Source organism: Stegostoma tigrinum, chromosome 9, assembly GCF_030684315.1.
Source record: "Stegostoma tigrinum isolate sSteTig4 chromosome 9, sSteTig4.hap1, whole genome shotgun sequence".
Taxonomy (NCBI): Eukaryota; Metazoa; Chordata; class Chondrichthyes; order Orectolobiformes; family Stegostomatidae; genus Stegostoma; species Stegostoma tigrinum.
Genome location: NC_081362.1, coordinates 8,426,766 through 8,453,882, shown reverse-complemented (window position 1 = coordinate 8,453,882; position 27,117 = coordinate 8,426,766). Strand labels below are relative to the sequence as shown.

Below are 27,117 nucleotides of genomic sequence, written 5' to 3'. Positions count from 1 at the left end.
ATCATATTGAATATCAGCACATACTCGAAGGGCTGAATGGCCTCCTCCTGCTCTTTACCCTATAGTTCTGTGACTTCCCAGGTCTTACTCAAAGGGCAGAGCCTGTATCTTCATAAAACTATATTGAAATAGTCTTTGCATGCAACACTTCCATATAATGACCTCATAATTTAGAAGTGGAGTACATGATGATAAGGGATCATTAAACCTGAAACATTTGAGAAGCTATATTTTAAAGGATAGTACTGAGGAAGGGTTAAGGCCTTGAAGAGCGGTGAATAGCTTCATTACCTCTGAACCAGACATGTGGATTCAAGTCCCAGCCACGGACTTAATAGCCACAGAAACACGCCTAGACAGGGGAGACTCATGAAGTATGTTCCCAAAAACTGGGGAGTCCGGAACCTTGGGGTCACAGCCTAAAGTTATGGAGGAGAAATGTCTTCACCCAGAGAGTGAAGAGCCTCTGGAATTCTCAGCCACAGAAGGCATTGAGTATTTTCAAGAAGGAGTTAGATATATTTCTTAGGGCTGGAGGGATCACAGCGTAACAGAAGAAAGCAGGAACAGGAGACTGAAGATAATAAAATGTGAGGCTGGATGAACACAGCAGGCCAAGCAGCATCTCAGGAGCACAAAAGCTGACGTTTCGGGCCTAGACCCTTCATCAGAGAGGGGGATGGGGGGAGGGAACTGGAATAAATAGGGAGAGAGGGGGAGGCGGACCGAAGATGGAGAGTAAAGAAGATAGGTGGAGAGGGTGTAGGTGGGGAGGTAGGGAGGGGATAGGTCAGTCCAGGGAAGACGGACAGGTCAAGGAGGTGGGATGAGGTTAGTAGGTAGCTGGGGGTGCGGCTTGGGGTGGGAGGAAGGGATGGGTGAGAGGAAGAACCGGTTAGGGAGGCAGAGACAGGTTGGACTGGTTTTGGGATGCAGTGGGTGGGGGGGAAGAGCTGGGCTGGTTGTGTGGTGCAGTGGGGGGAGGGGATGAACTGGGCTGGTTGAGGGATGCAGTGGGGGAAGGGGAGATTTTGAAACTGGTGAAGTCCACATTGATACCATATGGCTGCAGGGTTCCCAGGCGGAATATGAGTTGCTGTTCCTGCAACCTTCGGGTGGCATCATTGTGGCAGTGCAGGAGGCCCATGATGGACATGTCATCAAGAGAATGGGAGGGGGAGTGGAAATGGTTTGCGACTGGGAGGTGCAGTTGTTTGTTGCGAACTGAGCGGAGGTGTTCTGCAAAGTTGCATGATCAGCCATAATCATATTGAATGGCAGAACAAGCTCAAAGGGCCAAATGGCCTACTCCTGCTCCTGTATTCAATGTTTATGCCTATCAGTGGCAACTTTTGAAAAGGGAATTGGGATGCCTGTTTGAAATGGAAACAATTTTGTCGGGCTACGGGATTAAGAGCAGGAGAGTGGGACTATGTATTGCATGCCATGTCGAACAAGAGGTAAAGATCTGCCAGGGGTGTTGGTTAGTTCAGTTGGCTGGCTGGGCATTTGGTTTACAGCACAGAGTAATGCTCATGATGAGGGTACAATTCCTGTACCGGCTGAGGTTACCATGAAGAACGGTGCTTCTCAACCTCTCCCCTTGCCTGAGGTGTGGGGACCCTCTAGTTAAAGCCCAACCAGTCATCTCTCTCCAGTAACAGAGCAGACCTAGGGTCTGATAAGACAATGGTGACTTTATGAAGAAGAGGGGATTGCACAGTGGTAGTATTGGACTAGTAACCCAGAGCCCATAGTTCTGGTGATTTTCACGTGATGATTGCATGTCAAGCTGCATTGCCTCCCATGCATTATTTTTTGTGGTTGCGTTTTTGGCCAATGTCGCCAGGATTAGGGGCACCAAACACCCACGTGCATCATCAGAGCATTGCTTTCAGACTCAGATCCAGAACAAATGATGAAGGAATATCGATCAGGACTGGAAGAGAAAAGTGGTTCATTTGGGAGAATGGCTCTAGAACAATATGAAAAGACTTAACATTTTATCTTGGAGACAGAAAGGACCGCAGATACTGGAAGCTAGGGTCAAAGAATGTGGACCCGGAAAAGCACAGCAGGTCAGACAGCATCCGAGGAGCAGCAAGTCACCGTTTTGGGTCAGAACCCTTCTTCGGGACTGGGAATGCTGTCTGAGCTGTACTTTTCTAGCTCCGTATTTTTGAACATTTTATCCCATTGGCTCACACCTCACTCTGAAAGTAGTCATTCCCTTTGGTGTTACACTCAGGCAGTAGCCATCCCCCCGTACCTAGATTTTGGATGCCGTGGTTTTTACGAACCGACCCTTCCAGGCATTACTGATGGGGCTTTGCCAGAATTTTTTTCCCAATTGTGAGAATGTTTCTGTTCACCCTCGTAACATAAGAAGCTGATAGTCTGAAGAATCTAGCAGAGTTGATTACAGCTAGCTATTATGTGCAAACATTACAATCTCATGTGTGACTAGTCTAACATAAAGTTAAATTGACCAGTATTCTTCCAGTAGTACTTCCTGCTTCAGGTGATATCAGGTAAAATGGTATAGAGTCTTACGGCACAGAAACAGATCCTTCGGTCCAACCAGTCCATGCTGAGCATAATCCCAAACTAAACTAGTCCCACCTGTCTGCTCCTGGCCCATATACTGTCAAACCCTTCCTATTCATGTCCTTATCTAAGTGTCTTTTAAATGTTGTAACTCTGCCCACATCCACCACTTCCTCAGGAAGTTCATTTCACAAGCGAACGATCTTCTGTGTAAAAAATTTAACCCTCATGTCTTGTTTGAATCTCCCACCTCTTGCCTTAAAAATATGCCCCCGGTCTTGAAATTCCCCATCTGAGGGAAAATACACCTACCATTAAACATATCAATACCCCTTATGATTTTGTAAGCCTCTATGACGTCACTCTCAACCTCCCACACTCCAGTGAAAAAGTCTTACCCTATCCAGCCTTCCTGCTCCTATGATGCTGCTTGGCTTGCTGTGTTTATCCAGCTCGACACCTTGTTATCTCGGATTCTCCAGCATCTGCAGTTCCTATTTTCTCTCACCCTATCTAGTCTTTCTTTATAACTTAAACATGCTGGTAAATCACTTCTGAACCCTCTGTGGCTTAATGACATCCTTCCCATAACAGGGTGGCTAGAATTGGACACAGTGCTCCAGAAGAGGCCTCACCAACATCCTGTACAACCTCAACATGACGTCCCAACTCCTGTACTCAAAGGACTGAGCAGTGAAGGCAAGCATGCTAAGTGCCTTCTTAATAGTATAGGTTAGATAGGCTTCAGTTTGGTTTCACAGGTTGGCGCAACATTGTACTGCGCTGTAGTGTTCTATGTTCTGTGTTCTAACCACCCTGTCTATATGTGACATTCTCTTAGATCGCATGCAATGATAGCGATAAGGACATGAATAGGAAGGGTTTGACAGTATATGGGCCAGGAGCAGACAGGTGGGACTAGTTTAGTTTGGGATTATGCTCAGCATGGACTGGTTGACCATAACTGCCTTACATTCTACATAGCTATGGAGAAGGAGAGGATTAGGCAGAATGGGAGGATATTTAATTGGGGAAGAGGAAACTATGATGCGATTAGACATGAGTTAGGAAGCATGGACTGGGAGCAGTTGTTCCATGGTAAGGGAACTATAGACATGTGGAGACGGTTTAAGGAACAGTTGTTGGGAGTGATGAGTAAATATGTCCCTCTGAGACAGGCAAGAAGGGGTAAGATTAAGGAACCTTGGATGACGAGAGCGGTGGAGCTTCCAGTGAAAAGGAAGAAGGTAGCTTACATAAGGTGGAGGAAGCTAGGGTCAAGTTCAGCTAGAGAGGATTACATGCAGGCAAGGAAGGAGCTCAAAAATGGTCTGAGGAGAGCCAGGAGGGGGCACGAGAAAGGCTTGGCAGAAGGAATCCGGGAAAACACAAAGGCATTTTACACTTACGTGAGGAATAAGAGAATGGTCAAAGAAAGAGTAGGGCCGATCAGGGATAGCATAGGGAACTTGTGTGTGGAGCCTGAGGAGGTAGGGGAAGCCCTAAATGAGTTTTTTGCTTCTGTCTTTACGAAATAAACCAACTTTGTAGTGAATGAAACCTTTGAAGAGCAGGTGTGCATGCTGGAATGGATAGAGATAGACGAAGCTGATGTGCTGAAAATTTTGTCAAACATTAAGATTGACAAGTCGCCAGGCCCGGATCAGATTTGTCCTCGGCTGCTTTGGGAAGCGAGACATGCAATTGCTTCGCCACTTGCGAAGATCTTTGCAACCTCGCTCTCCACTGGAGTCGTACCTGAGGACTGGAGAGAGGCAAATGTAATTCCTCTCTTCAAGAAAGGAAATAGGGAAATCCCCGGCAATTATAGACCGGTAAGTCTCACGTCTGTCGTCTGCAAGGTGTTAGAAAGGATTCTGAGGGATAAGATTTATGACCATCTGGAAGAGCATGGCTTGATCAAATACAGTCAACATGGCTTTGTGAGGGGTAGGTCATGCCTTACAAACCTTATCGAGTTTTTTGAGGATGTGACTAGAAAAGTTGATGAGGGTCGAGCTGTGGATGTGGTGTATATGGACTTCAGTAAGGCATTTGATAAGGTTCCCCATGGTAGGCTCATTCAGAAGGTCAGGAGGAATGGGATACAGGGGAACTTAGCTGCTTGGATACAGAATTGGCTGGCCAACAGAAGACAGCGAGTGGTAGTAGAAGGAAAATATTCTGCCTGGAAGTCAGTGGTGAGTGGAGTTCCACAGGGCTCTGTCCTTGGGCCTCTACTGTTTGTAATTTTTATTAATGACTTGGACGAGGGAATTGAAGGATGGGTCAGCAAGTTTGCAGACGACACAAAGGTCGGAGGTGTTGTTGACAGTGTAGAGGGCTGTTGTAGGCTGCAGCGGGACATTGACAGGATGCAGAGATGGGCTGAGAGGTGGCAGATGGAGTTCAACCTGGATAAATGCGAGGTGATGCATTTTGGAAGGTCGAATTTGAAAGCTGAGTACAGGATTAAGGATAGGATTCTTGGCAGCGTGGAGGAACAGAGGGATCTTGGTGTGCAGATACATAGATCCCTTAAAATGGCCACCCAAGTGGACAGGGTTGTTAAGAAAGCATATGGTGTTTTGGCTTTCATTAACAGGGGGATTGAGTTTAAGAGTCGTGAGATCTTGTTGCAGCTCTATAAAACTTTGGTTAGACCGCACTTGGAATACTGCGTCCAGTTCTGGGCGCCCTATTATAGGAAAGATGTGGATGCTTTGGAGAGGGTTCAGAGGAGGTTTACCAGGATGCTGCCTGGACTGGAGGGCTTATCTTATGAAGAGAGGTTGACTGAGCTCGGTCTCTTTTCATTGGAGAAAAGGAGGAGGAGAGGGGACCTAATTGAGGTATACAAGATAATGAGAGGCATAGATAGAGTTGATAGCCAGAGACTATTTCCCAGGGCAGAAATGGCTAGCACGAGGGGTCATAGTTTTAAGCTGGTTGGTGGAAAGTATAGAGGGGATGTCAGAGGCAGGTTCTTTACGCAGAGAGTTGTGAGAGCATGGAATGCGTTGCCAGCAGCAGTTGTGGAAGCAAGGTCATTGGGGTCATTTAAGAGACTGCTGGACTTGTATATGGTCACAGAAATTTGAGGGTGCATACATGAGGATCAATGGTCGGCACAACATTGTGGGCTGAAGGGCCTGTTCTGTGCTGTACTGTTCTATGTTCTATGTTCTATGATAATGCCTAAAAGGTTTACTGCAATATTAACCAAGAGACGTAACCCACCAGCCAGTTCTCACTTGTCACATTACGAGTGTGTGTTTAAAATAGTCTTTCTGACTGTAATGTGATGTCATGTCCTGTGTATAAGTGGATCACTGAGGCAATAATTAATGGCTGCATCCTTTCTCCTGCATTGAGACTCTGATCTTTTGCAGTAGTTTAAGGATCAGAAGTATCACATTCAAATGGAGCAATTACTTGTCACTTGAAGCTATGATGAAATATACTTCGGTGGGGCAAACTTCCACAGCTGCAAGTTGCAATTGAGTGAGATTATTGAACTGATGCACACAAAAACAGAAATTACTGGCACAACTCTGTGTTTGTGGAGGGAAAGTGTTTTGAGTCCGGTGACCCTTCTTCAGAACTGGTTATTATCGACCTGCTTATTTATTTCTGTATTGCTCAGTGTCAAACCCCTTCCAGTTTCAATGACAGGCTCAGTGTTTGACGCTGCTGCCTCACAGCACCAGGGAGTTGGGTTCAGTTCCACCTTTGGGTGACAGTCTGGGTGGGGTTTACATGTTCTCCCCATGCTTGCATGAGTTTCCTCCGGGTGCTCCGGTTTCCACCCACAGTCCAAAGATGTGCAGGTTAGGGTGGATTGGGCATGCTGTAAATTACCAGTAGTGTACAGGCTAGGTGGGTTAGCCATGAGTGACGCACGGTTGCAGGGAGGGGTTTGGGACTGGGCGGGATGCTCTTCAGAGGGTCGGTGTGGACTCGAGTGGCTGAATGGCTTGCTTCCATGCTGTGGGGAATCTATGATTCTACAGACAGCCAGGTCACTGATCTGAAATGTGAACTCTGTTACTTACCCCATAGATGCTGCCTAAGTTGCTGATATTTCTGGGGATTTTTTTCTGTTTTTATTTCACTTGCCCACCCTCAAGAGTATCCTGCTTATGTTGCATTGATCATGAGGCTAAAGATGGAAAAGATGGTATTGTACAAATAGAGATAAAAAAAACACACGCTCGATCATAATTACATGGGGAATGATGGAGTAAGTTAATTATATTTTCAGATTAAACTGATGTCAGTGTTGCGAAACCTGAGGTGCTTTGGTTTTGTGTTTGATGTTAAACAGAGTCGTTTGTGACATAAAGCTGGATAAATTGTTCAGAATCAAATGGAAATCATTTATTGTTTTGAAATTCAATGATTGTAAGCAGGCATGGTATGAAACATTAAAACAAATGACTGTAAGCAAATAAGACTTGGTGCCTGCTGCTTTCAGAAGCCTTTTGAAGAAAAATTTAAGAAGCCGGGAACACGGTATAGAAATACTGCAAACTGTATGTTCAGAGATAGCAAAAACTGCGGATGCTGGAGTCAGAGGTGTAGCTGGAGGAACAGAGCAGGCCAGGCAGCATCAGAGGAGCAGGGGCAAACTAGCCCATGGAAATGTGGGAGCAGTTTCTCAGTGTAAATGAGGCCCATTGCTTGGCATTAGGGTAGAAAATACTAATGAACAAGCCACTGGATGTATTGTTGCTTGTTTGTTTCTGACCTGAACAGGATAGAACAACATTGGAGGCAACACTCCCTGGGACAAAATAATAAAGTTGCTAATAAATAGCTTATTTTCTTGACATTAATAAAATGCCTTTGAACTGTTCAACTAATGCATGTTCTGCAGGGCAAGTTTGAAGGTTCAAGATAAATGTGTATCAGCATTTCAACAATACACTTTCTTACTTATTTAGTATGACAGTTCCCAGATATTCACAACTTACACACCACCTATTGATGACAGGACTTGATCAAACGACTGGATTGCACAGTTGTTCACTCATTACATAACTGGAAACAAATTTCCTTTGAAGTGTTTTACCAAAGCCTTCATCTCAAAGGGACGCAGGTGACAATTTAGCACGTGCAACCAGCATTGAGAGTGGGAACATTGTGATAAAACACCTCCCTGGTTACCCCAATGGCAAGACCAGTACCTGAAGCCCCACTGCAAAATAAACAAAGAGTTTGATTGCTAAAGACAGTCAGCAAGGTTGGTTTCTTCATCTGTAGAGCATTGGGAGGGTAGCTTCCCAGTCAAGTTAACGTTGCAGTTTTTTTTATTCACAAACGTGTGCGGTGGTTGCTTGTAATAGAAATGGTGCAGTTTTGTCAGCAAGGCCACCTTTGCGTCCATATAAACATTAATGAGGTTTGTAGTCCCGACGCTGATGGGGTGGCCAGATGTCTGGCTTTGAATCAGATTGCCTGGATTTCAGTGCATATGGCATGGGACGCCCTGGAGACTGGTAGTTTAGAGCCCAGAGTATTTGCAATGAGTGAGCCCAACCTGAGGGACTAGACATTTATTTGTGGGCACTTGCAAACCAACCTGGAGATGCTTTTCAAATGAATGATATCAAGCAGCCAATGAGAGGCTGGGCGATTCCAGATTGTCTCCACAGTAGCCTTAAGAATTAAATGTAGACTATGATCATTTCCAAGCCCACTATTATACCTGCAGTGTAGGGTTCAATTGGACCTGTCCTGCATCTTTTCAAAATAAAAACTGAAAGAACTGTGGATGTTATAATTCAGAAACAGAAACGGAAGTTGCTGAAATGCTCAGCAGGTCTGGCAACATCTGTGAAGAGAAATCAGAGTTGATGTTTCAGGTCCGGTACCCCTTCCTCAGAACTCTTATCTGAGTGGACCCGAAATGTTAACTCTAATTTCTCGTCACTGATGCCGTCAGACCTGCTGACCTTTTCCAGCCATTCCTGTTTTCGTTTCTGCACCTTTACAGTATGGCTTTAACCGTTTCAGGACACCATCAAGCTAATATTGTTCACTAATACTGACATCAGTCATTAAAATCATTTCAGACTGGTGAATAGACGGCGATGTTTTTCCTGGCGTGTCAGAAGCTGAAGGATGATCTTATCGAGCTATATAAAATCATGAGGTGCATGGATAAGATGAATAGCCAAGGTCTTTTTCCTTAAGGTAGAGGAATTCAAAACTAGAGGGCATAAGTTTAAAGTGAGAATGGAAAGAAATAAAAGGGACTTAAGGGGCAACTTCTTCATGCAGAGCATAGTGCGTGTATAGAATGAGCTGCCAGAGGAAGTGGAGAAGGCTTGTACATTTGCAACATTTAAAAGGCATTTTGGATGGGTGTGTGAATAGGAAGGGTTTAGAGGGACATGTGCCAAATGCGGGCAAAGGGAACAAGATTAATCTGGGACAAGTTTAATCTGGTCAGCATGGACAAGTTGGATCAAAGGGTCTGTTTCATTGCAGGTGACGCTGTTTGTCAGCACCTCAACTATAGAGGGTGAACTCTGTGATTGTGGAGATCAATTGATGAGACAGAGATAATAGTTTGAAATTATTGAACTTGCAGTTGAGTCCGCAAGTCTGTGAATTGTTGGATGAGAAGACAAGATGCTGTTCCTTGAGGCTGGCATTGGGCTTCTTTGAAACACTGCAGCCGGCCGAGGACAGAGATGGGAGCATGAGATCGAAGCGAAAGTCGCAGGCTCTCGAGTGCTCAGAGCCTTGCTTGCTCACTGCCTGGGTTGTGGTGTTCTGCAAAGCAGTAACCCATTCAGCCCATTGGGGAGGAGGCCTCTTTGGGAACAGTGAACACACTAGACTCGTTCAAGGGAAGCGCACAAAAACCAATGCTTCACCTGGAAGCTGTACTTGGGGTTCAGCAGTGATGAGAGACGTGGTTGAGGGCCATGTGTTATATCTCTACTGTTTGCACAGAGACGTGCCATGTTTGTTAGGACGCAGGATGGGGGGTGGGGGTGGTGGAGTAGGCGTTGGCAGTAGGTGATTGAAGAGTAGACTAAGGCATCGAAGAGAGGCATTGCACCCTTTGGACTGCTTACAGGAGGGAAGGACAAGTTGTTTTTTTGTGGTAGTTGTTTTAAAACTCACAGTGATGCAGTCAGTTCTGTAAACTGTAAGCCCACACCATTTAAAAGGCATTAAGCACACGAGATATTTGACCTTAAAGAGGCATTGTTTACTGACTGAATTTGACTATAGAGCTGCGAGTTTAGCTCACGGTTCACAAAAGGATTATGTATAGAAGGAAAATGCAGCTTAATGAGGCACAAATTCGTAAATCAGCACCTGTTTCTGTCCAAAGTCCACAGAGTGCTGAAGGCACACTAGATAACAATTTTCTGAATGATGATAATGAAGCGGTTAGCACTTACTTGCCAATTTAAGTAATTATCTGATTTAAACATGGGCAGTTTAAATGCTCAGGACTGTGATGATTTTTAAGCAGAGTATTGTTGCCTTGTCTGCAGAGCCGAAAAATAACAGTGTACACAGATCCTTTCCTATGGCTCAAAAGTGTTAGCAGTCAATACTCTGTTGAAGGAAGAAAGAAATTGCATTTGTATAACAAATTTCGCAACGTTAGAGTCTCCACGACTGATGCTGTATTTCAAAATGTAATCGTGCTATGGGAGCGCTTGTGTTGCATGGGCAGTGTCTCTACCTCTGGGCCAGGAGCATTGAGTCTAAGCCCTACAGCAGGACTTGTTGACTGTAGGAGCTGCACTTGGCAGATCATAATTGAGCATGCCTGATGACAAGTGGTATAGGTGAGAGAGTTTTCTGGTTCGCCTTCCTCCAGAAAGTGATGTCCCAACACTGCAATATGTCAAAACTTGATTGTAACTTGTGGCACTCTCACTATGACTGCTATCTGCAGCTCAATCCACAAATTGCTGACCAGCCTGAAAATTCATCAAGTGTTGACGTCAGGCTGTAAAAATGAGAGTGTCTCCTGGTCGGCTCTCCTGCAGGCAGTGATTCCCTGTCAGTTTGGACCAATCGTGTGAAAGTCCTCAGAAAAGAGGGAGGAAAGACAGTCAGTCACTATTTTTGCATTCATTGGCAGGATATGGGGAGCATTAGCTCAGACCAGCATTTATTGCCCATCCCAAATTGCTCCAGAAGAGGTTAAGAGTCACCCACATTGCTGTGCAGCCATGTGTAGCCCAGACTGGTGAGAATGACAGATTTCCTTCCTGAAAGGACATGAGTGAACTAGTTTTATTTTAAATGTGATGGTGATTACCGTGTAGCTTGATTTTTTTAAAAACTGAATTCAAATTTTCACTATCTGCCATAGTGGGATTTGAACTTCCGGCTACAGAACGTGAACCTGGGATTCTGGATTATTAGTCCAGTAACATTACCATTATCTCCCCCAATATTGTATGGGAATGTAGCACCAGTTTAAGAGTGAGTTTCCACTTGGGGCCCTATTGTCTTGAGAAGGGACTAATGATGTCAAGGGTACTGAAGCAGTGAGACCTTGGTTTAACGGTTGTCTCGGAAAAGGCCCAGCTTTCGATTTCCCGGACAAATACTTACTTCTTAAACACAAGTTGATTGCTTGTCCCTTGCCCAGTTAGGAACTGACATTCAATTGCTGTTTCAATGCAGGGAGCGTCAAAACAAGACATGTTGAACTTGTAATTAGTACATTAGTATAATTAGTAGATAAGTCCCCTGGGCCAGATGGGATTTATCCTAGGATTCTCTGGGAAGCTAGGGAGGAGATTGCAGAGCCCTTGGCTTTGATCTTTATGTTGTCATTGTCTACAGGAATAGTGCCAGAAGACTGGAGGATAGCAAATGTTGTCCCCTTCTTCAAGAAGGGGAGTAGAGACAACCCTGGTAAGTATAGACCAGTGAGCCTCACTTCAACTGTGGGTAAAGTGTTGGGGAGGATTATATGAAATAGGATTTATAATCATCTAGAAAGGAATAACTTGATTAGGGATAGTCAACACAGTTTTGTGAAGGGTAGGTCGTGCCTCACAAACCTTATTGAGTTCTTTGAGAAGGTGACCAAACCGGTGGATGGGGGTAAAGCGCTTGATGTGGTGTATATGGATTTCAGTAAAGCGTTTGATTAGGTTCCCCATGGTAGGCTATTGCAGAAAATATGGAGGCATGGGATTGAGGGTGATTTAGCGGTTTGGATCAGAAATTGGCTGGCTGTAAGAAGAGAGGTGGTGGTTGATGGGAAATGTTCATCCTGCAGTTCAGTTACTAGTGGTGTACTGCAAGGATCTGTTTTGGGGCCACTGCTGTTTGTCATTTTTATGAATGACCTGGATGAGGGCATAGAACGATGGGTTTGTAAAGTGCGGACGACACTAAAGCCGGTAGAGTAGTGGATAGTGTGGAAGGATGTTGCGGGTTACAGAGGGACATAGATAATCTGCAGAGCTGGGCTGCGAGGTGGCAAATGGACTTTAATGTGGAAAAGTGTAAGGTGACTCACTATGGAAGGAGTAACAGGAATGCAGAGTACTGGGCTAATGGTAAGATTCTTGGTAGTGTGGATGAGCAGAGAGATCTTGGTGTCCATGTGCATAGATCCCTGAAAGTTGCCATCCAGGTTTATAGGGTTGTTAAGAAGGCGTATGGTGTGTTAGGTTTTATTGGTTGAGGGATTGAGTTTCGGAGTCACAAGGTCATGTTGCAGCTGTACAAAACTCTGGTGCGGCTGCCGTTGGAGTATTGTGTACAGTTTTGGTTGCCGCATCATAAGAAGGATGTGGAAGCATTGGAAGGGTGCAGAGGAGATTTACCAGGATGTTGCCTGATATGGAGGGACGGTCTTATGAGGAAAGGTTGAGAGACTTGAGGCTGTTTTCGTCAGAGAGAAGAAGGTTCAGAGGTGACCTAATAGAGACATACAAGATGGTCAGAGGACTAGATAGGGTGGACAGTGAGATCCTTTTTCCTCGGATAGTGATGGCTAGCATGAGGGGACATAGCTTTAAATTGAGGGATGATAGACATAGGACAGATGTCAGAGGTAGGTTCTTGACTCAGAGATTAGTAAGGGCTTGGAATGCCCTGCCTGCAATGGTAGTAGACTCACCAACTTTAAGGGTATTTAAATGGCCATTGGATAAACATACGGATGATAATGGAATAGTGTAGGTTAGATGGGCTTCAGATTGGTTTCACAGGTCGGTGCAACATGGAGGGCCAAAGGCCCTGTACTGCGCTGTAGTGTTCTGTGTTCTGTTCAAGAAGAAACACTTTGCGATATGGTCACAGTTGTTGTTGTAGTACACTTGATAGGGCAGAGTATTTGATCCAATGCTATTTACTGTAGTAAACGTAAACTCAGGGACAAAATATTTAGTTTGCAAGTTATAAGTGGAATTGTTGACAGGCTTAAGGAGCTGTGCTTTATGTTCTCTATGGAAGTAAACATTATTATTTTGCTGGAAATCCCTCTGCCTGGAAAAGCTGTGAATGCATTCAACTCCTGGAACAAGGTTAAGTTGACATGATTCTAACTGGGAGACACCAGCGGCACCAGTCATACTGGGCTGATGCTGGAATATGCAGTGTAGGAGTAAATATATAAAAGACTGAAGCAAATAGGTTGTCCTTGCATTTATATTGGTCACAACATTAATGAATTTCTGAGATAATGGGAACTGCAGATGCTGGAGATTCCAAGGTAATAAAATGTGAGGCTGGATGAACACAGCAGGCCAAGCAGCATCTCAGGAGCACAAAAGCTGACGTTTCGGGCCTAGACCCTTCATCAGAGAGGGGGATGGGGGGAGGGAACTGGAATAAATAGGGAGAGAGGGGGAGGCGGACCGAAGATGGAGAGCAAAGAAGATAGGTGGAGAGGGTGTAGGTGGGGAGGTAGGGAGGGGATAGGTCAGTCCAGGGAAGACGGACAGGTCAAGGAGGTGGGATGAGGTTAGTAGGTAGCTGGGGGTGCGGCTGGGGGTGGGAGGAAGGGATGGGTGAGAGGAAGAACCGGTTAGGGAGGCAGAGACAGGTTGGACTGGTTTTGGGATGCAGTGGGTGGGGGGGAAGAGCTGGGCTGGTTAATGAATTTCTGTTGTGTTCCACCAAGCACATACTTCCTGGCTCTGAACAAGCCGGTGAAAAACATCAGTTGCATTTGTGCTCCTGGGATGCTGCTGGGCCTGCTGTGTTCATCCAGCCTCACATTTTATTATCTTAGTTGCATTTGCAACCCAATTTGGGTTTTTGGTTTAAGTGCCCTATGCTGGCAAGCTCTGTCATATGGAGTAATCCAAAAATGCCAATTACAATTATGTAGCTAGATTTGGAACGGCCTCAAATTGTGAGGTAATTGAGAGTCTGGTTCTGAACTGGTTTAATGATGATGCCTGACCTCACAATTCTATGGAAGCACGATGAGGGGGCAGAGTGAATTTCAGCCTTCCAAAGTGTTTATCATCCAAAATAGACGTCCTACTTCTGCACAAAAAACTGAGTCTGAGAACCTTGACTTTTGTTCACATGGATGTTAAATTACAAAGGCTGATAACATAATAATCTTGCTGGATTATTTTAAGCAGTGCAATGCTTTTAAGGCTTCAAAATCCTTGAATATGAAACATTGAAAGGGTGTATTCTGTAAAAGCAATCCACCTCAAAGACACAAAGGTGCAAGCCATAGAGTCATAGAATCATGCAGCATGCAAACAGGTTCTTCGGTTCAACGAGTCCATGCTGTCCATAATCCCAAACTAAACTAGTCCCACCTGCCTGCTCCTGGCCCATATCCCTCCAAACCTTTACTGTTCATGTATTTGCCCAGACGCCTTTTAAATGTTATAATTGTATCCATCACTTTCTTCCAAAGCTCATTCCACACATGAACAACCCTCTGTGTAAAAAACATTGTCCCCCATGTCTTATTTAAATCTCTGTCTTCTCATCTAAATAAAACATGCTCCCTACTCTTGAAATCTCCCATCCGAGGGAAAAGTCAACTGCCATTAACTCTATCTGTACCCCTCATTATTTTGTAAACTCCTATAAGGTCCCCCCTCAACCTCCTACACTCCAGTGGGATGGCAGATTTCCATCCCTAAAGGACATTCGTGAGCCAGATGGATTTTTTTAACAATCACAGTCACCATCACTGAGACAAGCTTTCAATTCCCGGTTTATCAATACAACACATATTCCACCAGCTGTCGCCCTGATTCTGAACTTGTGTCTCCACAGCACTTATCATGTGTCTGTAGTCTATCAGTCCTCTGGCATGACCACTACATCCAAGAAGGGTCAATTCTGCTATAAACATACTCAACAGCATATTCCAGGCTTTCTGTACGTCTCAAACCTTCCAAAACCGCCAACATCCTGGTAAATCTTTTCTGAATCTTCTTTGTCTTGATAATGTCTTTCATACAATGGTGCAACCAAAACTGACACAATACTCCAGAAGGGGCCTCACAAATACCCTGTACAACTTCAAAACGACTTTTGTTTTCTATGAGGGCAGCAGTTATCTGTGGTTGCAGACAGAGCACCTCTTACTCAATTTGTGTAAATGTAGGAGGAATGAGGTTAAGGGGCAATATTACCTTGTACTTATATTACTTCTGTCATGTTGTGACTCTAAATATGGAGCTAAAATAGCTAAACCAAATACGATAAAACAACTAACTGCAAATGATGGATCATAAAGGAGAACAGAAATAGCTGGAGAAACTCCGCAGCCCTTGCAGCATCTGTGGAGAGAAACAGAGCTCATATTTCAGGTCCGGTGACCCCTCTTCAGAATAGAGTTCTTTCGATAGACCTGATGCTGTCAGACCTGCTCAATTCAACCAAATAAACCTTTTAGTAAAATAAATTAGTTTATATGAATGACCAAAAAACATTTATTATTAAAAATCCATTTGAGTTGTATTCAACTCTTTGAGGAGTAGTTAGAAATGTGGTTAATTTTGCTTGATTTTGTTCTCTAAATAATTTCAGGGAAAGGGAGTTAGTTGGATTGCGGTCAGATCAGCCATCATCTCTCTGAATTGTGGAGCTATAGGGTTCCCATGCTCCGAACTAATTCAAAACAACCTGTAGAGCTTGAACACATTCCTTTTGTTTGCAGGAAATGGGTCCCTGTTTATGAATCACTTGCTCTTTGGCAATATCTCAGTCAATCAGAGGTGACTTACCAACCAATCAGCACCCTTTTCCTCTGTCATATAAATTAGTGTAAATTGCTTGAGATTTGGCATTCTAACATTTGTCCCGTGAAGTGCAAAGTAAGACTTGGCTCTGAAAGTTTGTGATTTCAAGAAAGCCTGTTGGACTACAACCTGGTGTCACGTGACTTTGTCCACCCTAGTCTCATATCAACATCTTCACATCATGGCCAACATTTTAACAAAATCCAAATAAATAAAGCAGGTAGGTTATTGAGTAGGGAGCATTTGTGTGTCGAGTATCCGTATAACAGAATTGATCCTTCTTGGATATCGTGTTCAGGCCATTGGACTGATAGACTACAGACACATGATAGTGTTGTGGTGACACAAGTTCAGACTCAGGGTGACAGCTGGTGGAATATGTGTTGTATTGATAAACTGGGAATTGAAAGCTTGTCTCAGTGATGGTGACTGTGATTGTTAAAAAAATCCATCTGGCTCACTAATATCCTTGAGGGAAGGAAATCTGCCATCCCAAGTTGGTCTGGCCTACGTGTGACTCCAGACATACACCAATGGTGTTGGCCCTTCTGAAATGGCCCTGAAACTTGATCAGTCCAACAGCAATAAGGGGTGAATCCCTGAAAGAATGAGGAAGAGAAAACAATAAAAATTCAAGCTTGGTCCACAGCCTTCTGCAGAAATTTCAACATTCTCTTACCTCTTCAGATTGGAATTTTATGCTGTCCTCTGGCATGGCCTAGTGCCTAGCAAATCATTCCATTTCAGGGGCACTTAGGACCAGGCAACAAATGACAGCTCACCTAGCTTCACCCAAATCGCACAAAGAAATAAAAATAGACAACACACAGTGTAGAGCTGGAGGAACGCAACAGGCCAGGCAGCATCAGAGGAGCAGGAACGTTGATGCTTCGGGTTGGGACGCTTCTTCAGGCTGCCTGGCCTGCTGTGTTTATAGATTAGATTCCCTACAGTGTGGAAACAGGCCCTTCGGCCCAACAAGTCCACACCACCCCTTGAAGATCCCACCCAGATCCATCCCCCTATAACCCACACACCCCTGAACACTACGGGCAATTTAGCATGGCCAGTCCACCGAGCCTGCACATCGTTGGACTGTGGGAGGAAACCGGAGCACCCGGAGGAAACCCACGCAGATACGGGGAGATTCTGCAAACTCCACACAGACAGTTGCCTGAGGGTGGAATTGAACCTGGGTCCCTGGTGCTGTGAGGCTGCAGTGCTGACCACTGAGCCAGATTTGTAATGTTGTAATTATACCAGCCTCCACAACTTCCTGTGGCAGCTCATTCTATACATGTGCCACCCTCTGCAAAGAAGTTGCCCCTTAGGTCCCTTTTAAATCTTTCCCCTCTCACCTAGATATGTCATTTTAATTAATCGACATTGTTTGATGTACGTTGATCTTTTTCTTTCATTGGATGATTTTCAGTTGCAGCAGAATATATTGATCAGGTGGTCAATATTGATACCGGGCCAGTAAGAACAGAAAATGCCAGAAATCTTTGGCATATCCGGCAGCATCTATAACAGGAAGAGCAGAGATAGCATCCTGGGTCATTGACCTTTTAATGGAACTCAGGCTGTTGTGGCTTGTTTGCAAAATTGACCTTTTAGCCCTGAGCCTTCAATGGACAATAGAATTGAGAACCGCACTGGCAAATGCCTAACAATAATTATTCATGACTTGAACAAATTTCTGTTCAAATACTGAGTGCTGATGTAATAACAGGTCTAGGATTGCAGGCTCTGAGGAGCCAGTGAACCCAACAGTATGAATGCACTGAATTAGCATTAAAAGATATGTTATTGCACTCAAAAATATGTTTAATATTCATAAGAAATTGATAGAAATGCACACTTGACTGATCTGATAAAAAGAACATGTAGGTTATTGAGTAGGGAATATTTGTTTGTCGAGTATGTTTATAACAGAATTGACCCTTCTTCAGTCAACTAGATGGTTTCATTTGATTTAATCTAAATTGAGCCATTTTGGAATCATATTTTTTAAAATTCCTTTCCATAAGACATAGGAGCCGAAATAGGCCATTCAGACTCAACTCTCCATTCCTGCCTTTTCCTTACACCTTTAATTCCCTTACGAATAAGAATATCTGTTTAGCTCTGCCTTGAATGTATTTAACACGACTTCATCAGCCCTCTGCAGTAAAGCATTCAGTTGCTCTCTCAATGCAGGGAGGGTCAAAACAAGACACATTGAACTTGTGATTGGTACATTCAAGAAGAAACACATTGCGATATGCTCACAGTTGTTGTTGTAGTACACTTGATAGGGCAGAGATTCAGATTCAGATTCATTACCCTCTGAGGGAAGAAATTCCTCCTCAGTTCTGTGTTCAGTATGCGGCCCCTGATTCTGAGGTAACCCCAGTGGGACTAGACCCCCTCATAAGGGGAAACAACTTCTCCACATCTACATGGACATCCACGTCCACTAGGAATCTTGTACGTGCCAATAAGGTCACTTTTCCTTCTGTATTCCAGTGAGCACAAGTCCAACCTACTGAAACTGTCCTCATAACACAGTCCTCCATTTCTGGTAGCAGTCGAATGAACCTTCTCTGGACTATTTTCAATGCCAGTCTATCTTTCCTTACATTAGGGGCCCAAAACTGTTCACAGTGTTCCAGCTGTGGTCTGACTAGTGCCTAGTGCAGGTCCTGAGTTGCAAACGAGCTCAGTTCTTGAGTCCGTTCAGAGGTCAATTGCACGCAAATTAGAGCGCAGTACAGGAAAATATTTTTAAAAAGTGTGTAAGTTTAGGTAGTGTTTGGATGCCAGATATTTAAAATGCTTATTCATATACCCCTGTATGGGATTGCTTGTGTAAATATACAAGAATTGGTATATTGGATGTTTTTGTAAATCAGTGGCCCCTTGTATAGTTTCAGCAAAACTTCCTATTTTTATACTTTGACATGAGGGCCAAAATTTCATTTGCCTTTCTTACTCTCTACTGAACTTAGATGCTAGCCCTTTGTGATTCGTGGATGAGGACTCCAAAAATCCCCCTGTCCTATAGCTTTCTGCATCTGGATAATGTTTAGCCCGTCTATTGTTCCTGCCAAAGTGTATAACCCTATTTTCTATCTGCCAAGTTTTTGTCCAGTGACATGGCCTGCCTACATCCCTCTGCAAACTCTTTGTGCTATCCTCACCACTTGCTATCGCACCTATTTTTGCGGCATCCACAAACTTCGCTATGGTGCATTCACTTTTCTCATCCTAGTCATTAATATATGTTGTAAATAATTGCAGTCCCAGCACTGATCCCTGTGGCTCACCACTAGTTCTCTGCTGTCTTCCTGAAAATACCCTCTTTACTCCAACTCCCAGTTTTCTGTAACCTAGCCAGTCTTATCTCTGTGCTGCTATACATCCCTCAACATCATAAGCTCTTATTAAGACACCTGGCCTGTGAACACTTATCAAATGTCTTCTGGAAATCCAAATATATTATATCCATCTCTTCCCCCTTATCTATCCTGCTTGTTTCAAATTACAAATGCAGATTAACAAAGTATTGTGTTGAATTGTGCGTGTACGTTTTGCTCTGTAAATCCTTCACATTACCTACCCAGGTTTGATAAATTATAGTGCAGAAACTGAGGACTGGAATTTCCGTGAATGCTATGAACAATGCCAAGTCAGTCGGAAAAACATTGGCAGGATTGAAAAAAAAATGAGATTCACAACGTCAAGGGAAAATGTAGTCCCCGATATGAGGATCTCATGACCGAGCAGCGAGAGACCTATCGATTTGTATTTTCTGATCGCTTCTTCTTGTCTCATTGTTGTGCAATGTCCTGCCCACTAGAGAGAAACTGAACAGTGACAATCCCAACATGGAATTCAGAACAGGTAGCTGCCTGGCTTTCCTCAATGTCTCACGGTATGTTCCATGGTACTGGCCATCAACATTGACTTGTACCCAACTCCACCCCTCCCACCCTGGGGTCTTCGACACACTTACAATACAGTTATCCAGTTGAAAACTGCACATTAGAGCACATCAATGCCTTACATTGCCATCTGCTGCCAGGCTGCTTTGCACAGAGGGATGGGCATTGGAATCGGGTATCTCAAGGTTCTGAACTTGGCTGTGTTAACACTCACTCATTCTGCACCTACTTTGAATGCTCATGCATCTCTACTTTACCTTGATTTGCCTTTTGGCGCAATGCCTCATCATTTGGAGACCAAAGACTCGCTGTACTTCTGTCTTTCCTTAATGTTTAGTGCACACATAAAGCCAAGCAATTTGTGGTGTTTGCCAGCTGTGATCTGTCAAAGGAGCAGACACGTTGCTGGATAACACTGTTTTATTTCAATATCACACTTGCATCTTGTGCCAGCAGCTTACTCAGCAGACGCACTGAATGTGCTTCAACCAAATGGCCATGTCTCAAAGGCTAAGGTGGTAGAATCCGCAATCAAGGCAAGTGGGATGGCCATCAGTCAGGATTGATCAGCACAATTGACCAAGAACATTGTGTGATATCAGTCCAGGGGCTTGGGCACAGTTAGTCAGGTACTTGGGGACATAAGGAGATTCTGTATCAGTACAGTCAAGGGATTGGGCCACAGTAAGCCCTGCAGTGCAGTCAGTCGATGGATTTAGTGATAAATCAGTCAAGGACCTGCGCAGAGATCAGCCATGGTCTGCTCACTCATCAATAGGGGCTGTCCTTCCAAGGCAGTCAGTGGAGTGGGACCCCATCATGCTGCCCTGGTCATTAAAGAAACAGAAGTGCTCCTTCACACAGGATTCTAACATGGAGTGGCACGAAGGACAGGTATTCTGTGTATCCAGGGAATCTTTCTTGTAGCTACAGTTACTGTGGCGTTCGATCAGGTGGTCGATCAGGTATGAGGTGTTGTGAAAAAGCAATGCATTTATGACCGTGAGCTCCTATCAGTGAGAAAGCATTGCCTGTGTCCCAGTGTGCATCTTCAGAAGCTCTTCTTTTTCAGTCCCCTCCCACCACACTGCTTGTGGCTGGGGCCAATTAATCTGCTCCTGCTGCTGGAAATTCCAGCAGAGGCAAGTCTATCTTCCACTGGAGAGTGTACGTTAGAGTGACAGCAGCACCTTGGAGGTTCTTGTGAAGCCGGGGAATCAAAGATTATTAGGGAGGGTGGAGTTTGGTGGGGTGGTGAGGTGTGAATTTCAAATTTGAAGCACAAATTGTAGCAGACTTGATGGTCCGAGTCACTTACTTCTGCTCCTATTTTGCATCTCAGTGGAACTCAGAAATTTCCAAAATTGGCTTTACAAAATGCTATCCACAATGCCACACACAAAGGTGAGCACTGAAGCACATTTTTCCCTTAAAATGTTTACTGAACGAAGTTCCTCATTTGCAGCTTGCCTAAAGGAAAAGGCATTCTTTTCTAATGTTGTTTCAAGTGTGGAATGCTGCAATGAGTCCAATTTTATTTTCTCCCCAAACAATTAAGTAATTCTGATAATTCCAGAGGCAGCAATTTATTTTTAATGAAGTATGCATATTGAAAGGCAAATGATTTCAGGCTGAAGGACAGCGTTTGCATGGACTGTGGTTTTTGAGCTCATAACTATAAATTTTCAGTTTTTTTACATTCAGTTTCATTTTGCCATGGGGATAAATGCATGTGGAGTGCGAGTATATTTGTGTGTGTGTGTTTCTCTCCCACACCAGTTTTTTTTAAAATCCTTTGTGCTCCTCACTGCGCCATTTCTTCATGTTTTAGTTTCTACTTTTTGTTCTAATTCCTATGTATCTGGAAGGTCTGAGTTGACCAAGCTACCTGGCAATGAATGACTAATCCAGCTGTGTGCCAGGTTTCATTCCTTGAACTTGTTGGATGCAGATGTGGATCTACTGGCCAGGACCTGGAATGGGCGATAATGATGGTTTTTGCTGGGCCTCATGGTGAGGTAAAGTCGTCATAGTCCTGCCATACCATAGGGCTGCTCTCCCATTTGAAAGAGCTGACTAGTGGTACTTTAGCCTGACAATTACACACCTCAAGTAGGGGGAGAGATTGAAAGGAGACTCCTTCGTGGAATCCTGAGACAGTGCAGGAACAGAACCCACATTGTTGACGTCTCTCTGCGCCGCAAACCGTCAGTCCAGCCATCTCAGCTACAAAGGATGTGGCAACTCAGATTTAAAGTTTTGGACGTGAGATGCTGGGGGGCGGGGGGTGGGTGGGGGGGCCGTGGTTTGTAAAGCACAGTTGTCTTGGACAGCCAGTGTTTGTGACCTCCAACTGTGAGGCTGGTGGAATCGGGGTCAAGGTAGGTGATTTCGGCGCAATTTCAGGCAGCGTGTTTTGAACATGAGAGTGTTCAGCACGAGGTTCGGCAACTTCGTTCCACAAAACCACCTTTGGCCTGTGTCAGCCCTGGCGCGCACCCTTGTAATTTCCTTTTCCCATGCAAGATTCGCTGATCAACTTTCCAAAGACCTGACCATTGAGTTACTTTAAGGTGCTCAATTGGAGACAGTCAGAAAATGACATCTGCCATTTCTGCCATTCCAGTATCTGCATGTTGAACCCCAGGATACATATGGAATGTAGCAGAATTCAATTCCTGTCTCATTTTCCTTTTCTTTGATGATATGTGGGTTATATTTCTACAATAAATTACTTTTCAGCCAACTTTTCTGTCTTAGATAAGGAGGCTCGCCTGCCTTCAAATTTTGGTTAAACTTCTCCCTTGTGCCGAATAGTATATGAAGATTTTTCTTCACCTTGTTTTGTATGGTTTCTGCTTTGCTTCGGTCCAATGGCTAACAACTAACTGTTACTCAGAAAGTAAGATGGAAATTTATCCTCAGGCAATATTTGCAGTCTGTTATACAGTTTGTGTATTGTTGCTTCATCTGTTGAGCTCCTGCTGCCATGTCTGTTAGTTCCTAATTTTCTCATCTTGTGACTCGGTTCTTGTTCTGGTTGCACACTTGTGGTATTCTATTGTAAGTATCATCAAATTTGTATGTATTCCTTCACACAAGCAAATTCCTGGGAAGCAAAAACAGATGAGTCTTCTTTGCTTTCAAGTGTGGTCTCAAACCTAGTCTTATAAACTTTTGATATACCCATGCATCTTTACATCTTGGTATAAATCGCTTGGACATGCTTGCTCTCCAGTTTTCACGCAACCTGAGTCATTTATACACCTGGATAAATATACATGCAAAGTAAAGTAAATGAGGCTGAAATGTTACAACTGGCTACCTTTGCATGATTCTCTTGAAACATATTACTTGTTGATTTACCCCTTGTGATATATTATTGTTTGAATTGCAAATGCTTCTTGACTTTTGGATAATCTCCCAGGCAAATCACATAATCCAGTCCTACAGTGCAGTTTCTTTTTAAAAACATGTTTTCCAACATTGTTCGTATTCTGTTGTGGTCTAATCAGTACTGTGGAAGTTTTGTAAAGCAGACTTTGAAACAGCTATATCTTGGAATGTTTGCCATTGTCCTAATTGTTAAAATGACTGTAGATTGTCAGGTATAAAAAGAGGGGCGTTTAGTTATCTTGTTTGTTGTTTATTGGCTAATGGAGCACCCACTGCATATCTTTACACTTTAACAAGCTAGGCTTTTCCGATGTTTTAAGCATAGATATGTTTTTACAAGAGGTAAATTGCTTTTTGCTGTTTTGCTAGAGGTCCTGTGCATTGTGTGCACTGCTTTACATTATGTCTGTGGCAGTTATCATTGTACTGTGCAGCAATTGTAAGTATATGATCCTAGGTTTTGAAGTGGTGCAAATAGAAGCTCTGTGAGGTCTAAAAAGAAACTTGCCAAAACATGCAAGGAGCCTTGCCTGTCAGTTTTGAATGTCAGAAAACTTACATGTGCCGTGTCAGCAGTTTCCCAGTATCTACAGTGGGCAGCATGAGGTTAGGAAATTGGCTGTGGAGAGCTGCCATGATATGTTTGTGAGCTAAATTTTATATTAATAGCCATGTACGGCCTGTAGGTACAACATTATGCATAACCAACCTTAAAAATAATAGTTGGTGAACTAGTACTGTGCAGACTTGAGAGTTTACTTTTCTGACATGACTCAACTCAGACATTTGTTTTTTGTCACAGCCTGTTCCTTTAAAACTTAATTGGATCCACCCACATGCAGAGGGACAGGATATTCCTTGGATTGTATAATGCTGTTGTTTTACATAGCTGCTTTCCATTCAGGTGGTGTTTACTATACAGTCGCTGCCTCTCGCTGCAGCCCAGTAACAAAACCAGGCAATTCCTCTTGAGTTTCATCGCACTGTTCTTATCATTGGACTGGAAAGGTACACCGTTCCGATATTGACGGAGCCGCATGTAGATTGCTGAAGGTAAGCTCGCTGCAATTTTTTTTTGGTTGTCGTTGACTGTAACTTGACACTCTGAATTGCAGAAGGCATTCTGCAGAATTTGTTAAAGCATTGTGCCTGCACTAACGTGTCCGGATACTGTTGAGCTCTTATCACAGGATAATGCAGAAGTCCTGACTCTGGAATGCCATCCTGATCACACACTCCGAGCGACCGCTCAGCTGGCATCCTGTTGCCCCATGCGTGCCAGCCCGGTGCCTTCCACGGAATCTGACTCTCCCAGATGTCCCGTGATTCTGCGAACCCTTGGGCAGTGAGTGGGCATCTGGTAACTTTTGTGGCCCATACCCTGACAGCTTTTGTCGTGCAGATGCTGATTAATAGGATCATTCAGAAATGATGGAGGGCTGCTATCCCTTGAGCTGTCATGGGCAGTCAGAGTGCAGAGAACCTGCAACTCTCAGTGAAGAACTTTAGTAGAAATGCCCATCACTGACAGCAATCCTCCCCCCGCTACCCCGAGAAAGGACTTTGCAATGGAGCTAAACTGGACTGGCCTGGATTCATTGAAGCAGCTTTGTCCATTGTGGTGGTAGGGGGCAATAGACCCAGCAGGAAAGGCATCCCCTTTTCAGATGAACAGGTGCAGTGTTGTGGATGGGGACAATCAGGCAGTAAAGAAATACTTTGCTCTGGAGAGGGAGGGCAATGCATAACGAGAAGTTGGTGGCAGCACTGAGCATCCTCAGGGATCACTGAAGTGCTGGAGCAATCTAGAGTCGCCCTCAGGCCCTTCCCAGGGAAGATAAGGAGGAGACGTGCCCTGCGTAGGCGTTTGACATCTCTAACATTACTGCAGCTACAATGCTGGTCCAGAAGTCTGGCTCCCCCAGCCTCTACAAAAAAATGTCTTTGGCCCCCTGTCAACCTTGGTTTGTGCCTTGGGAGTTTGCCTTGTCCCAAGAGTCACAGATTACATTTCTGAAGGCCTAACTGGCAAACTGCACGGGGATATCCATTCGAGGGCAGCCGGACAATTACAGTGGCCATTTCTACCACTCCCTGTCGAACTTGAGGATGCAGTTGGGATGTAGCAAATTGGCTCCCCAGTTCACTCCCTGGCTCGTTTTGCTTGTTTTTGATGATAGGTAGAGTTGTTTTGCACAGTGAGTGACGTCTCGTGATTGTCTTAGGTTTCTGACACATGATGGGGTGGGTGAGAACGCTTTGGAGGCCGAAGACCTGGCAGGTCCATGGAGAGACGCCACTTTTGCAAACATACCCGTGACACAGGCAGTTACCCAATGAGTCCTCACTAGAGGAAATCAAAGATTTAACTCACTTTAACTTCACGGATTGTTGTGTTACGTAAAGTTCCATCAGAATTTTTAGGTTTTGAAGGCACATTCTAACAGAACGCTCCAAGGCAAATAAACTTGAACCATACTTGGACATTCAGGCAAATAATTGCTGGAATTCCAATCAGCCTTGGCTGAACTTTGAGAAATACCAGTTTGAATGTGATCCATCTTTTATAACGATGTTAAACACGCTCTTGTTAGCTCGTTCAAACAACTGTTTGCAATAATGAATTTTAAAAGAAAATTAGTGCGATAAAGATTCAGAATCCTGCCTTGTATGATGCATGATGAATAATTGTTACAACAGTGGGGAAATTTGAATGAATTTTTAATCACTATGCATCAGATTTCTTTTGACTTGGCAACTGTCTTTTAACAGGCAATAGTAATGTCCCTAACTCTAGGCAAGGAGGCCTGGGTTTAAAGTCCCACCTGCTGCAGAGTTACGCAGTAATAGATCTAATCAGGCTGCTTAAAAATATCTGAAACTGTGATACCAGGAGGCAAAATCACTCCTGTAGGTAAGTTCACAGTTGATTCAAATAACACATTGCGGGGCCCATTTAACACCCAGTCTAAACATTTGGCAAAGTTGTCATCATGTGGCTGAAACATGCTTTGTTTTAATTAGTTACTGATTGATCATATTTTTGGCAAATGCTGTCCTGCCTTAACAGTTGTTGAAATAACTGCACAGAAACCGGTATCCTGTGACCAAGTCATTCGTTATTTACATGTGCATAGTACTTGACACTGGCCACGCTCCCTCAGAGCCAGCTGTTAGAGTGAACAGAACCTCTGTCACTCCTGTTTATAGCTGGCGGTCAGGGCTCCCTGATTGGACCAGGTTAACAGCCCCAATCAGGGAACTCATATTCTACGCGGTCCATCTGGCTGACCTCATTCTAACCATTACAATTGTAAAGTAATTACATGAGAATCAATTGTGAGCAGTAGGCGACCAAACATTTTGCAAATAATAACAAACTAAAGCAGCAATTACCACAAACAGATCACTGCATGACGGACACTCCATCACTGTACTGTCATGTTTACCATCTGAATTGTGATCTTATCTCAAGACGCTGTTTAGTCCTTGCCATAAATGGAGAATTTTACTTAGAAAAACAGGCTGACTGTGAATGCTGCTGAACCTCGTCAATGTGTGTGCTTGTGCATTTTGTCAACTCGACTACATTGACTAACGCATAAAAGTTAACTGTGGTTTACAAAGGTGACGGGCATCAAATTAATCTCAGAAACTTATACAGGTAATTCTGCGGTAACACGTATTTTGTTAACGCGAATTGGGCTGTAATGCGATCGATGAATAGTGAACGCTGTTTGGATGGTGCCAACTTCCTGCTGTGGAGATAAAGTGATTGCCCTATAGTGCGATTTTCTATAACGCAAGGTCACACAAAAACGCAACAATCGCATTAAAGAAGAAGTAGCTATAATCGGAAGTTCTTACCCGGCTATAAATAATGTGTACACACCATAGATTATAAATACATAGGGTGATATTTTAACAAGCCAGACTGGTGCTGGTCTGTTGTGTGAACTTCACTGTATGAGTTGTTATCGCTGGTTCTTGATCGCTCTCATTTTGCACTTTCTACTGCTGTC

The 27,117-nt window shown here is 44.0% G+C and overlaps 1 protein-coding gene across 18 annotated transcripts in view; it reads left to right on the top strand.

Moving 5' to 3' along the window:
- The window catches only part of LOC125455166 (1-phosphatidylinositol 4,5-bisphosphate phosphodiesterase beta-4), a 477,523-nt gene that overhangs the window by 183,304 nt on the left and 267,102 nt on the right, over positions 1–27,117 (top strand). For 2 of the 18 annotated variants that reach the window (XM_048536850.1, XM_059648334.1), the window contains one exon: positions 24,000–24,148. The exons of the other annotated variants lie outside the window; for them this stretch is intronic. The gene's annotated coding sequence lies outside the window, so the exon portion shown is untranslated. The remainder of the gene's footprint in view (positions 1–23,999; positions 24,149–27,117) is intronic. 18 annotated transcript variants of the gene reach the window in all.